Consider the following 14,528-nt stretch of genomic DNA (forward strand, 5'->3'; position numbering starts at 1 on the left):
GAAGTAGGCCATAATACTTTCCTAAATTGAGCTGTAAATTTAGTTCAGAGCATCCTGATGGCTCAAATAAGGAGAAGTTAAAAAGATTTAATTCAGAGGAAAAAAAATCTCTCCTAATACTAAACTCTAAAAAAAATTTCCTTAGGGACTGCGGCCCAAGATAAAATGGGGAAGGAAGTCTAGTGTGCCCATCACCAGTGTTTTCTGGAATTTTCTCTCTGTTCCTCCATATGTTTATAAAAGATTCTTGCCGTAAATGTATCCCACAACAAGGAAACTCACCAGGGTCAGGTTCAAGAAATAAGAAAAATGGAAGTTTTGTAAAAAGGGAGTTAAAGGCATCTGATGCTGTGGTTCACAAAATGATGGTGGTCCCCCCATCCATGTCCAAAATAGAAAGAAAAATGAGCAAATTATTTTTCTGTTCTCTCTCTATAGATGTTATTTCACCATTCCTAATAACAACATTTTCAAACCAGTTAATGGGATTCAATGCATTGAAGAGAAGTCACGTGGGAATCTGATTTGTCCAAGACACACAGAAATTCAGAGGCAAATCAACGATCAGGGTCCAGAAGATGGGAATCTGGTTATTTGTTATACTCATTGATGGAACGATATTAAGATGACAGTATCTTAAATGTGAAAATCCAGAGAAAATAATATTGTCATTGGTCATATTACCACTGATCATGTGATGCAACTTAAAGACCTAATGTCTGTGTATTAAAAAAATTATCTTTACAAATGTTACATGACCCCCCAAAGTCACAGCTTCTCTAGTAAACATTTAAATATGTTTTAAAACAGATAGCTGTCTAAATCAGTGACAGCTCTCCTGTTCTATATTGGACAACTGACTGAGGAAAATCTTCTAAACATTAGTGAATGAAATAATACCATGGTAGAGTCATGAATATTATGTAGAGAATTGATAAAATACTCATCCCCTGTAATAGATTGCTATTACCAAATACTGGTTTTGAGTTACACTTACTATGTCAAGCCTATTGGATTCATATTCATCAATTCTTCCATGATTTTCAATCAGAAAATTAAATCAGAAAATTAAATCTAATTAATTGAAAATAACAACTGCTGGTTCAATTAAATTTAGCAAATTTCACATTGTAGTGTTACCATATGTACATTTGTTTGAAGTAATAATTAAACTTCTGTACTAGACTGCATATTTTGGAACAAAGTAAACAAATTACATTATGACACATGGAAATATCTCTAAAAATACGCATTTGATTTCCTCTTTGAAAATTTAGCAAAAATGCCTTAAGTGAATCCCTAATAAATGCCTGAAAAGTTATTTGATTATATGGGTATAAATTTGACCCAGCCATTAACAACTTCCATGTATTGAATAAAATTATGCACACTGGCAGTCATAGGATACATTAAAATTTTCTCCTAACACCTTCTCCATGAAAACAGAGAGAAGAAAGAAAGAAAGAAAGAAAGTAAGAAAGGAAGGAAGGAAGGAAGGAAGGAAGGAAGGAAGGAAAGGAGGGAGGAAAAACTCTGGAAGTACTACTTTGCTCTACAATCAAGAGGCAGGAATTTCATTCACATCCAGTTTGAAGGAAAACTGATGGGTTTAAAAGAATAGATATATGTATAACTAACAGAATCACTTTGTTGTACACCTGAAACTAGCACAACATTGTTAATCAACTACACCCTAATATAAAATAAAAAGTTAAAAAACAACCTGTTGGGATCAAAAAGTATTTCGGATTGAAAAAATGTGTCAGAGGAAATATTAATAGACTGTTATTGGGCAAGTACCTTGACACTTGCTTGTAGAAAAGTAGAGAAGGAGACTAGCACATTTAAGGCTGCCATGCGCTTGGTACAACATCCTACAGAAAACACACTGTTGACAAAATGCTACCTTGGTTGGATCTTGCAGCCTCTCTATGAGGCAGGCAGAGTCCAGAATATTGACCTTTCATAACAGACTTAGTCATTAAGAGATTTGCTCAGGGTCAATCCAGAAGCTGAATCATCTGACAAATCTTAGCCTTGGGTCCATGCTATCCCTCGAAGCTAATAAGGTGTGGTAAGATGCAATCATAAAAGCAAGATGGTAACATAAGCCATTCTTTACCGGTTTGATCCCTGTCTCTCTCTCTCTCTCTCTCTCTCTCTCTCTCTCTCTCTCTCTCTCGTCAACTATCTCTTTCTTCTTTTGGTTCATCGCACAGATCATCATTAAAAAAAGAAATCTTGTCACCAAAATAATTTATGCAGAAGGAACAGGTCACATCTGTACAAAAATGTTTAGATGCAAAGTTTATTGCCAGAAGAAATAAACTGAACATGACAGCTATTTGAAGTACAAATAAATGCGATTAGATTTTAACATTTGCAAATATGTGTTACCAGCACTGTTTTCATCATGTGTAGTACACTTTCAGTAAAGAGCTCAATAAAGTTTACAAACATTATATGACCAACAACAAATGGGCAATCTTATTCATAGCAAATAAACAACAGTACAGTGCCTATTATTTGCAAGGTTTTATGATTACCAGCTCCAGTCTTTTGTAACCCGTGGTTTACTCAGGTCTCTCCTCTTTCTCTGTGTTAATATTATATATATACACACATATAATATTCTACTCAGCCATATCATTTAACCTCCATTGAAGATAGTGTGTGACTTTCGTACAGAAATAAAGCTCACAGTAAAGACGACTTGTATACAAAACTCCTATATTATTTTTCATTGCAATTTTCTTTTAGAAAGGAAAAAGAGCTGGCAGTGCCATGAGCGTCTGCGTTTTGGAGCAGGATGGAAACTGACGCCCCGCTGCAGATCCCTGGCGTCCTGGCGATTTTATATTTTCATTTTTTAATTTTTTTAACATCTTTATTGGGATATAATTGCTTTACAATGGTGTGTTAGTTTCTGCTTTATAACAAAGTGAATCAGTTATACATATACATATATTCCCATATCTCTTCCCTCTTGCGTCTCCCTCCCTCCCACCCTCCCTATCCCACCCCTCCAGGCGGTTAAGGACACAAACAAGAGCTCAGGACTGCGATGCAGCACCTCGAGCGCTGCCCGGAGGGCCCCTTAGAGCAAAGCCCTAAAGGGAAGGAAAGGCCTGAACTTGGACAGTCACCGGCTGCAGCGTGCTTGTGCAGCTTTCTCTCCTGCGTAAACTTTCGCCAGAAAATGAGTGTAAGTTCGGGGTGGGGAGTCAGATGACCTACAAGGAGGGGCGTCTAGTGTCCCCACTTTCGTCTACACCTTATATTACAGTACAGTCCTGTAGTCCCCCAACAGATCCACGCTCGGCTGCTCCGCCTGGCCAGACCCACTCGCTCCGTACGCGGTCCGATCCCGCAGCTGCGCTCGGAGCGCTAGGCTCCTGGGGATCAGGGCGGGTGTGTTGCCGGAGTCGCCTTCTATTGGCTCCCCTCCAGGGACGGGCAGCGCTTCCCGGCACCCGATTGGGCAAAACCGCCCACTGCAGGCCGCGCTCATTGGAGGGAGCGGGCTGGGGGCGGGGTAGGGGAGGAGTAGGGGCGGGGCGGGCCAGGGTCCTGACGGAGCGCGCCGGCGGCGGAGCCGAGCGGATCGGGCGCCCGACCCGGGCTGCTGCCGGCGCGGGCGGCGCGGGCGGCGGAGGGCCGAGCGCCGCGGGGCCTGAGCGGGGCCGTGCCGGCGGCGGGGGGGCGGCCGTTCCCGGGCAGTGCCGGCTCCCCCGGGGCGGCCACTCCGGGACGGCGTCTGTCAGCGCTCCTCGTCCTCCTCGGCGGGGCCGCGCACCCGGCGCCGCGGCCCGTCAGCTGTCAGGGGGCGGCGGGCTGCGCGGGACACAAAGAGCGCGCGGGCGGCCGTTGCGGGACGACTGCGCCTCGCAGCCGCGCCCGCCCGCCAACCGGTCCCGACTCGACGGCCCCGCGGCCCCGCGCCCGCCCGGGAGCTCATCGTCCGCGGCCGCGGGGCCGGGAAAAGTTTGCGGCGCGTCCGCGGGGCCCCGACCAGCGGGGACTCTGGGGCGCGTCGTCGGCGGGAGCGCGGTGAGTTGGCTTCGGGCCGCCGGGGCCGGGAGGGGGCGAGGAGGGGGTGAGGGACGGGGGCCGCGCCCGGGGGATCGCGGGGCGGGGGTCCGGGGCCCGGACGGAGTGGAAGGTGGCGCCCCCGCCCTGGAAGGACAGGCCCGACCCGGGACGAGCGACTTCGCACCCGCATCCCCTGCAGGGGCTGCAGCTGCGCGACCATCGCGCCCTCCCGATTACGAACCGGGCTCGGTTCGCGAGTCTGCCTGGGCCTCAGCGCGCGGGGCCAGATCACGAAGCGCCGGGCGGGGACCTTGAGGTGCGCCCGGAGCCACCCTTCAGCCCCCCGAAAAGGAACTTGTCAGCCGCATGTTTTCAGACGTCCATATGTGAAGGTCGCTCTCAGTGAAAAATCCATTACCCATCACTTCTATTTAAAGCGCCTTACGACTGGCCAGCTTGGCGGCACCACTAGAAGTTGTAGGGCCAGGCTGGGTACAGAGCCAGGCTCAAGATGAAGTGGCAGGTGCCCCAGCAGCCCCTTCATGCCCTCCGGACTCAGTTTAGGGGGAAACCAGGGCTTCGGTTATACATGGGAGAGAGTAAACAGGACAGCTGCTTTTTGTTGTTTTCGTGTATTGCTTCTTCTTTCTGCTGAAAACTTCCTTGTGGGGTCCCAGGGGGAGCGAATTCTAGTTTCTGACATAGAAGGAAAAGAAATTGTCACTTACAACCAAAGTAAATCTTAAACTAATGTAAATCTTCCTTACAGGAACAGTAACACACAATGCAAGTACATCTTGATCTAATTTTAATGAAGGATTGAAAATAGCTGCTGTGTTCAGTATCACTGACGCCAAAACGGCTCACTTACATAATCGTCTTTGTTGGGATGTGTTAGTGGCATGTATAATTTTGATAAATGATTAATGTTAAAGGTTTGGTCTGGCAATGGTATTGAAATAACGTCTTGACCGGTTGTGTTGCAATACAGTGCAGTGTGAACTTTCGGTTATCTTGATAACCTGCATTTTTTCCATACAAAGTGAAATCAAACATTTTCCCTAACCAGAATTCTTTCCACTATGAAATGTAGACTTATCAGTACTGAATACAGGAGAAATTATTTTGTTCTCTCAGTGATAAATCCCCCCAGTTTTCTTACCATTCAAGCAGTGCCTTCTAGAGGCCAGGTGCTCTGCTGGGCATTTTTCTGCTCATGGAGTTTATAATAACAAAAGTTGATTTTTTTAAAAATGTGAATGCATAAATGCCGATACTCAGCAAATATTTGCTGAATAAAATGCCAGGCACTCAGATAAAAACAATTAAAAATTCTTCTTGCCCATCCTTAAAGAGAAGTATTACCGTGCTTTAGGGGAAAGAAAGAAGGTATCAGAGAAAGATCTGGCAGAAAGACTGAGCTTAATTCCAGTATGTAGCCCGAAAGTGTAGAGCTTAAAACAAGGATACAGATTTGGAAAGAGACAAAGAACATCGATAGGGTTTCTAGGAGAAAGATAGCAATATTGTTGTAACATAATACATTTTATGACGTAGCTGTCTTTGAAGAACACAAACCTGTGAAAAAGTATGTTTCTTAAATAATCAGTAGCTGTTTGCCTTGTGACTGAATGTCTAAATGCCCTAATCGTGTCCTTAATATTTCACTTGAGTGCTGTTTGCTTTTTAAACTCATTTTTTAAATAGCATGAAGTAAACCTTTCAGGGCAGTTCAGTTGCATGAAGAAAAGTGTACCTTTTGAAATCACCTAAATCTGCAGTGAGAAAGTCATCTCCAGTCTTACACCAAATAGAAAGTAAGCACTGGCAATAGCATCTTGCTGAGAGGGTCTTCACTCCAGACAGGTGCCGTGTGTGTGTGTTGAGGTCCTTTGGGGACTGAATTGTGTGTGAGATACTCTGTTTTTCCTAAAGGGCCTGTGTCATAGTTTATTTGGTGACATTAGGAAAATAAGTCCCCAACATTTGTGAGTGTGGAAACTTCTGGAAAGCCTAGTGGCCTTATTTAAAAGTGACCACTCCACCCAGAACCTCGCACTGCTATGTGAACAAGCTGTCTTTGTAGAACGTGTGTCCTCCTGAGAGCAGGTCTGTTGGTTGGGCAGCTCTGTAGGGGGTCAGGGCTGTATATCAGAGATTGAGATCCTTAGACCCCCGTATCAGGACCTTCTGTAGTTCTTGCAAAACTTCAGACTCCCAGGCACCTTTCAACCCTTGAAGAGCCAGAATGTCTGTGAGCAGAACCTGGAATCTGTATTCTCAACTGGAACCTCCCAGAGAGAGTTTATCACACTAAATTTGAGGATTAGTGTTAGTTTTCTTGTCAGTGTTTAGTGGCAACTGTTGCTTTTCCCCAGGAACATTGAACCAGCCTCCCGGCTTGCTCCCTGCTCATCACTTCCCCTCCGGCCCTAGGCATGTTGGCTTCATCTCTCAGTGGGGCCCCGGGGCCACAGAGCCCTCAGGAACTGCTCCTGTGAGCAAACGCACTGCAAGCGGACGTAAGGGTGCCTTGGGACACAAGGCCCTAGACACCCCTCCCGCTATGGGACCTCCCGCTCCTCCAGCCTGTGTGAGATCTGCGGGGGTCCCAGTCCCAGCTGCCTCTTCTTCAACTGTCCAGCTAAGGTTTCAAGCAGATAATTGGGAAAGGACCCCAAGGGACAGGAGGCCTGGGAGAGATCAGAGCAAGAATGCCGAGTGGAAAGCGGTCCCCTGGACACAATGCCGCACTCACTGGGGAGACTTTAGTCCGGAGGCTGACACCCGGCAGGCACGGGTGTGCCTGAGCCCGGGTCCTTTGCCCTCTGTTGTCAAAACTTTTGTCTACAAGCCTGTATCATGGCTCCTGTAACTTCTGTATCCCTAAAATCCCTGGCACGGAAGCCAGGATTTTCACGTTTGTTGAAGGAAAAGGGGAAGAGTTTAGGAGGAAGGTTCAAAGCGTAGGCGGAGTCCGGCACTCCCGATTCAAATCCTGGCTTTGCCGTTTGCGACCTAGGTGACCCCGTGAGCTTCGGTTTCCTTACTTGAAAAATGAGGATAATGGTACTTGCCTCCTGGGAGTTGTTTGGGGAATTAGGTAAGATTATAAATTATGTAAGGCGCAAATTAGTGACAGTAATAACTGTCACTCAGTATCTACGCCACATGCGCACCTTTTAATTTATTATGGTAACTTTTCAGAACTCCTTTTTTTAGCCCTGGGGCGTCGCTGTAGACGAGCGAGGAAGTCGGCACAGAGAAGTGGACACGGAAGGTCACCTGCTGAGTAGTCAGAGTGGGACCCAGGGTGGGACCAGGGAGGGTGATGTGCAGGCCCTGACGCCCGCTCACAGCCTGGCTGCTCCGGTGCTGTCTCTTCTCCTGCCCCCTTTTTGTACCACTTTACTGGGCACTTTATATGCTGCTTTGACTCAGTGAGGGAAAACATGGATCACGCGGCGGTCTGCCTCAAAATTGTAACCCTGGCCTCGGATTTTAGTATCAGGGATCCTCAGCCTACAGGGACGTCAGGGTGGAGGCTGTCCCCCCACCTTGGGATCCAGCTTTTGGAATTATTGAAGGAAAAGATTTCTATCTCTGATCCCATAGGAGAAGATCCAGAACACAGCTCCAAGTTTGCCTTTGCAGAGAAGCGTATGCTGTCAAGCCACGGGGCCGTGATTAGAGAGGCTCTTGTCCCCTGACTTTTCAAAACATCTTTACTTTCTAGAGCTTTTCGACTTTTCAAAGTGCTTTTTCTCACATCAGCTCATTAGTTCCTAACAACAGCCCTGTAAAATATTATGAATATTACTAGACCCCTAAGAGGCACTTCAGATCTTTCTGTCTCCCCACCTCCATTCCCTCTTGCAAACCTATTGCTAGGTTAGCCTTTGCTGTCTTCGTGTCAGTTTTCTAACGTCGAAATCCTTTCATCACTTTGTCTGTCCCTCCTCCGCCTGTTCCTAAAACAAGGGTCTCCATCCTACTGTACATAGTGGCCTCGCTCACCAGGGTGCCTTAGCTCACCCTGCTTCCCTCCTTAGTGATGCCTCCTCTCCAACCCTCTGCATCCTACCCATCTTCAGTTCCCAGCTCCCCTGGGAGCCTTCCCAGATCATTAACATCTTAAACATTCCGTCTTCCTCTGAATTCCGATGGTAGCCACAGCTATTTGGTCAGTTATAACCTGGTCTCAAAGTCCTAATGGAGAACAAGTCTATGATAGATCTGATACAGACAAGAAACACTGGACTAAAAGTAAGACTGGACTTGCAGTCTGGTAGGGTACCCTGGGAGCTTTATGGCTGCACGTCTCCTGAGCTGTGAATGTGGAGAGGTTTGGGCCAGATGATGTTGACGATCCCTGCTCATTCTGAGGTTCTGTGACAACTTGGCCTTCCTTACGGGCGTGGGATGGGGACTCTTACTGAGTTCCTGGATGAAAATGTCAGGAATGGGCGCTGGATGCCTTCAGGCCTTGTTGTGTCCCACAGATGCTGAAGTGGGCAATTTTTGAATGCCAGGTAGCTTTTGGGGTAAGCTTTTTAACCACAAGCACTCAGGGAAGGTTAGTGGGCGAAGAATTCGCAGGATGGTATATTAGGGACGATAAAGGGTGAGCTCGTGAATGACTTCCTCTGATGGAATAGATAGGATAAGCTGTTGGATATGCCTTAGTCTTAACATTTATGATTTACTTTGCGTTTCATCTTCATCGGATAATGCTGTATAACAAACAGAGTTCGGTTTTCTTTTTAATCGTTTCGTAACTTGAAAAACATTAACATAGTCAAACTCTAGGATAGATGCTGGATGACTTTCTGTAGTAATCTGGCTGGTGACGTGTAAGTCTGCATTTATGTGCATATACTCACATGCACATTACCCTTAAATTAAGAAGGGTACCCCTAAGTTGTGAGGTACTGTTATACACTGACCAGACTTAATCTTAGAGTATCTTTTTAAAGTGTGTTGACATTTAATTGACCTTTGAAAGTTCATTCTGTTAATCATACTCAAAGTGCTAAAGCTATGGTTGACTGCTCTGGTGTTTTTACATTCAGTCGTGCTTAGCATATAAATTCTTCAGCATAATTGCCACTTATTTAGCAAGAGTTTCCTTTCTTCCCTGAAAATGTGAGTTGTGTTTTATTTTTGTATTTTTTTAAAATTTTGCTTCAGGCTTGAGAGTGTCAGAGGTTTGAATTGAAATGTTTTCCTGTCATTGGTTGTATGGGGTGTGACTTCTTAAGATAGGAGTAATGGAAATTTCTTGCTTAGTCGAGGCATACTTTTCCTTCTGGCAGAAGTTAGAACTCTTCGAGGTATAATGCTAAAATTTAGAGATGCTTAACACTGCTACACTACATATTTTTAACATAATAAACTTTGAAAATCTTTCAAGTCCATTTCTGTAGATTAAAACTATCAGTGCTAATACTTTTTATTAAACAAGGATTCAAAGGATTTATTTTTATAGCAAACTCTAATTATATTCCTTGAATTGCTCTGAGTAGTATTTTGTTTTATTATAGATGATGTATTTGTTTAAAAAAAGTCAAATATATTTCTTTGCTAAAGCTTAATGTTTTATTACTATCACCAAGAGAACGTCAGCTGAAATGTTTAAACATTTCTGAGTATTAAATTTATGAAATCAATCTATGGAAATTTTTAATATTGTTAGCTGTCTTACAGGTTTCTAAATTAATATTTCTAATGATCCTGGAAAGGTAGCTACACTTTTTGCTAAGTGTTGATAGAAAAATTAAATCATGGAATTGCCAATTTGGGGTAACTTACCTTTGAGACTGCAGACATTTTTTTCAAATATTTCTCTCTTAAAAGCAATTTTTAAATAGGGAAGATCAAATTAAAACCAGAGCTTTTATGTTCATGAGGTAATTATATACTTTTCAAATATGGAGCTCCATATTTGGAATGCATTTTGTTCCCTGTTTATAATAAGCTTTGGAGTCATTATAACATTTATTCAGTCACACATTACGAGCATGGGAGATACTCCTGTTCCATGAAGCTGACCTTATTTCTCATCACTGTCTCCCCTTCCTTCCATGTTGCCCTATCTTTTTTTTTTTCTGCCCTTTTCTGTCCTTAGTTTTACAACCTGCAGCTGTCCTTTTCATATCATTATAGCCCCACCTCCAAAAGAAAAAAGTCCTTTTCCCGGAAGCATTTAACTTCAAACTCTGTCATTTTCAAGAATATACAATGACGCCTCTTAAACAATATTATCTAAATAATACATAAAGAGTGCAAATGACTGCAGTGCCGAGTGGTCAGATACGGGATATCCCAGGCTAAGTGTGAACTCTCACACTTCCATTTTGGAATGTGTGGTTTCAACAGATTCAATTCCTTCCTCGCTATCGGAGTGTCTCAGGACCAGGCTGGCAGTGGTTTTACACAGAACATGAAGATAAAGCCTGGTTCCTTGGGCCATCCCTCCTGGTAATCCTCCTGGCCTGGTGACCCATGGTGACAAAATCAATATATTTGCTCTTCTTTTCTGTTTGAAGTCCGTTTTGTCATCGTGAAGAGCTTTCTGTCCTTTGAATCCAGATATATGTGTTCACAGATAATTTATTTTATTTTCATTTTATTTAACCAATTCTTATGTCATACTTTGATGTGCCAAACACTCTTCTAAACACTTTACAAGTATGAGTTTGTGTGGAGGCCTCTTAACCCTGCGCTTATTATGTGCAGTTACAGTCATTATCCTTTTACCCTTGAGAAAGCCAAGGCACAGAGTTTTGTTGTAGGGCCAGGCCTTGAGTTGAGGGTGACTCGTAAGTGTAGGCAGAGTGGATAACTTGACAGCAGTGCTAAGAATCAGCAGAAAGCTGTGGCAGAGTTGGGGGAAGATGAGTGTCCGTGGAAAGATCGGGCACTCAGCTGGGCCCGGCCTCACCGAGGAGCACGGCTTCCTTCCTCGACGTCCGTGTCTGCCTTGGGCTGTGGACACAAAGGCCAGGCAGAGAGAGAAGCCACCCCAGGCCTGGGAAGGGGGAGTCCTGTCCAAACCGTGCTCGCCACGGGCCTCAGCCCGCCCTCAGCCTGGGGGAGGCCGGGCTAGCTCCTGGGGATGCTCTCACGCTGTAGCACCTCTCTGCCCCACTCCTCCTAGCATTTCTGGGCCTCCAGCTTCTTCTCCCCCAGAGGCCTCAGCCACTTTCTCAGCTGGAAGTTTGGGTGTTACAGATACTGGTGGAGACGTTTTTTCCCCAGTCTTAACCCCGGCCCACTTCGTTCTCGCTCTTTGCCCTCCTGTGTGTAGTACTTTGAAAACGTTATTCCGTGATGTGTGCGGGGAGTGGTCATATGACGTCCAGGGACTGGGATGAGCAAGGAAACTGCAGGACAAACCTGTCTTTTCTGTAGGAACTGGGGATGGAAGAAGAGGAGAGAACAGCTAAAAGTGGGGAATGCAGAGGCAGGAGAGAGACAGGGAAAAGAACAGATGCATTGAGGGGAAAAAAGAGGGCGAAGAAACGAAGAAAAAGAATCACTGCTTTGCTTCATACCCACATCCCCTCCCCACCTTCACCAAAACAGAGGCAATTTCACTCCCTTTTGCCTGACCTGAGTTTTGCCAGGGAGTTAATCACAGTGGGAGTGGAAAATTTCTCCTTTTGCATTTTGAGACTTGGGTGTGCTGCTTTGAGATGCCACTGGGATCTAAGTAATATTTGTTTATACTGGATATTTTTTTCTGTAGCCTCTGTGGATGGGGCTTAGAATACAAACAATACTGTTAGCAGAACTGCAGGTACTCAATTGCTGTGTTTATTTTATTAGTTAAAAAACTGCTGGAGCCCTAAGAGTTCCGAGCATATTTTTAAAATACCAGAGGCAATTTTAAGAAGTGCTTTAGAAAGAAAAAGTAAGAAAAGTTAGGACTTTCAGGCTCTGGAATGCCAACCAATGTGGTAGTTTTTTAAAAAAATTCATGTTTTCAAAGACTAAATCAGATTCATCAGTTATTTTTTTTTAAGTGGCTGTAAAGTACTCTTCTTGTATATAAATCCTCTTAATAGTTTAGGTAAAATCAAAGTGTGGCTCTTTTGTTCCATAGTATGTAAAACCGAGGTTAATTCTTTTGGGAATCTAGGATTTTTTGGATGCTGTTTAAATCATCTCTAATGACTTTACTTGGTCAGATCATAGGTGTGAAGGTATTTCCTATGGATTTCTGATTGTATTGGGACAGAATCATTGTAATTGTGACGCTTCCAGAAAATCCAAAGTATATGGTTAATTTTACCCTTAAACTTTCTGATGCTTCGTTTCTGATACGTCCCCTGAAGTCTCTCTTTATCCTGCTCCTTGTAGAAAGGTACACTATTCAGTAGCATTTATGAAAAACACCTGGTTTAAATAAAAAATGTTGAGCTAATCTAAATGATAAAAGTATTGATTTGAAGAAATTATTTTTAAATAGTTATTCATTTCCCGGATAGAGGGTCCTGGTCTTAACAGGTTTAATTAGATCCCTCTCAGTAAAACAAACTAATTTTTGTTTTTGATCATTGCATGGCAGTAGCATAAATTCTTGAAATAACAAACATTGCAAGAATCACTAATGAATTACCCTTAGGAAGTAGAAGGGGGAGAAGGGAGCTTTTCTCTCTCATCTTTTCTTTTTTCATTTATCCATTTTTCCCCCACTTGTCCATCTTTCCTATAATCATGGAAATTTTTATCTTTCTCCACAGTTCATCAAATGTTCTCCATTTGTATGTCCTAGATTACGGCCACACCAGGTTTTCTTAAAATTAGGAACCTGAGTCTCCGGAAGGTAATGGAAACCGTCGCACGCTTTCTCAGACTCTCTCTCCTCCCTAGAAGCAAGAGGGGCAAAGCAGTAGTTGGTGGTTAGTCACTGTTGCTTCTGTGGCTGTTTGGTTGACCTAAGCATTTGCACCTCCATACTTAATACTTACACCCACAAATGGAATTAGGGCCAGTCGCACTGTGTTTCCATCATCTGCTATCCCTTGTGGTTCAAATTTAGCACAAACCTGCTGTGAGTACATATTAATTAGGTGAATGTAATAGGATGAAATTATAACATGAGCTTTTTAATAACTCTTCTTCTTTGAATTCAAGTGTGGTTTTTATCTTAGGAGTTTACAGCTATTTTGTTGAAAATCTAGAAAATCCTTCCATGAGCAGCTAAGCCGCTGTTAGCCCAGAACAGTGTAAGTCAAACATTAACTTGCAGTAAAACCCTGATGAAAGTGTCTTTGATTCTGAGATGCAGTGAGCTATGTCAGGTGAAGCTGCCCGTTCTCCATATGGAATGGTGAGGAGGCTGGACCCTGAATAGACATTTTTTGTCACTGTGTGCCACAGGTATAAGGTATATGAACCTCTTTTCTTTTGTGGCTTACAGCCCAGTTCCCAGGCCAGATAGTATTGGAGACAATTAAGACCTTCCGTAGAAAGCTTCCTAAGTCAGCTGCTAACTGCTGTGTCTGTCAGTGTACTCTCGTCCATTTTGTAGTCTGCTATTTTAGCATGTGGGGGTGTGGGAAGTGATGGTGGGTGAAGTCAGGGTTATTGGTGCTCATTTGTACTAAGAAAACTCACACTAGTTAAGGGAGGTCGGCTTCCATGATTTGTGTATGTTCAGTTTTTAAAACATCCTTCCGAGCCTCTCCAACTCCAGTCCCCACCCCTACCTCATAAATTCAAGCAATGAAGGAATTAGAGGCATAGGGTGTTAGAGCTAGAAGAGTTTTAGGGTCTGACTTACCCTCTCATTACAGTTGAGAAAATGAATATCCAGTGAGGTAAAACACCATCGCGCAACTAGTTTAAAGGCCCAGGTGACATTAGAGGTTTACCTCCGTTAATAACCACTGTTCTGATGAATCTGCCCTAACATGTTCACAATCAGAAGGCAGTAAGAAGGAAACCAACTAACATGTGGCTGGTACTCTCTCATACAGCTCTCAGTCACTTCTCAGAAGAGCTCTGCAAGGTGGAGAGCTAAACTACCATTAGTCTCCATCCACAGAGAAAATAGGCTGTGTGATGGGCAGAGGCCTGTCCAGGGCAGTCATCCACCAAAAGGGCCCAGGGATCCCCGTCTTCCCACCTCGGCAAAAGCATCAGCTGGTCTCAAGACAGGTCCCCTAGACCACAGGACAGGGGATCCCATCTTCATTTTATTGCTCGGGCGCTAAACTTGGATCAGTCATTAACTTTTGTCTATTTCATCACTTTTAAAGGTGGAAAAGACACATTTTAAAGAGCTGGGAGCTCATAAACTTTTCAAAAGAAAGATCCTGGATAATTATGAATAAGGTGTGTTTTGAGAATCTCCTAATCAACATTTCAAACATTTAGCCAGAATATATTGATCACCTACCGTGTGTAAGGCACCCACGGGCCACTCCAGTAGCCTTAGCAGTGACTGACAGAGAATCACAGCCTTCAGGGCAGAGATGTACGCAATC

At 44.1% G+C, this 14,528-nt stretch overlaps 1 long non-coding RNA gene across 1 annotated transcript in view; it reads left to right on the forward strand.

Annotated features, from left to right (window-relative positions):
* Positions 1–3,702: 3,702 nt before the first annotated feature.
* The window catches only part of LOC137204843 (uncharacterized), a 48,082-nt gene continuing 37,256 nt past the window's right edge, over positions 3,703–14,528 (forward strand). The window contains exon 1 of the long non-coding RNA XR_010933867.1: positions 3,703–4,050. This is a non-coding gene — a long non-coding RNA (uncharacterized lncRNA). The remainder of the gene's footprint in view (positions 4,051–14,528) is intronic.

This window comes from Pseudorca crassidens, chromosome 13, assembly GCF_039906515.1.
Source record: "Pseudorca crassidens isolate mPseCra1 chromosome 13, mPseCra1.hap1, whole genome shotgun sequence".
In the NCBI taxonomy this organism is placed as follows: domain Eukaryota; kingdom Metazoa; phylum Chordata; class Mammalia; order Artiodactyla; family Delphinidae; genus Pseudorca; species Pseudorca crassidens.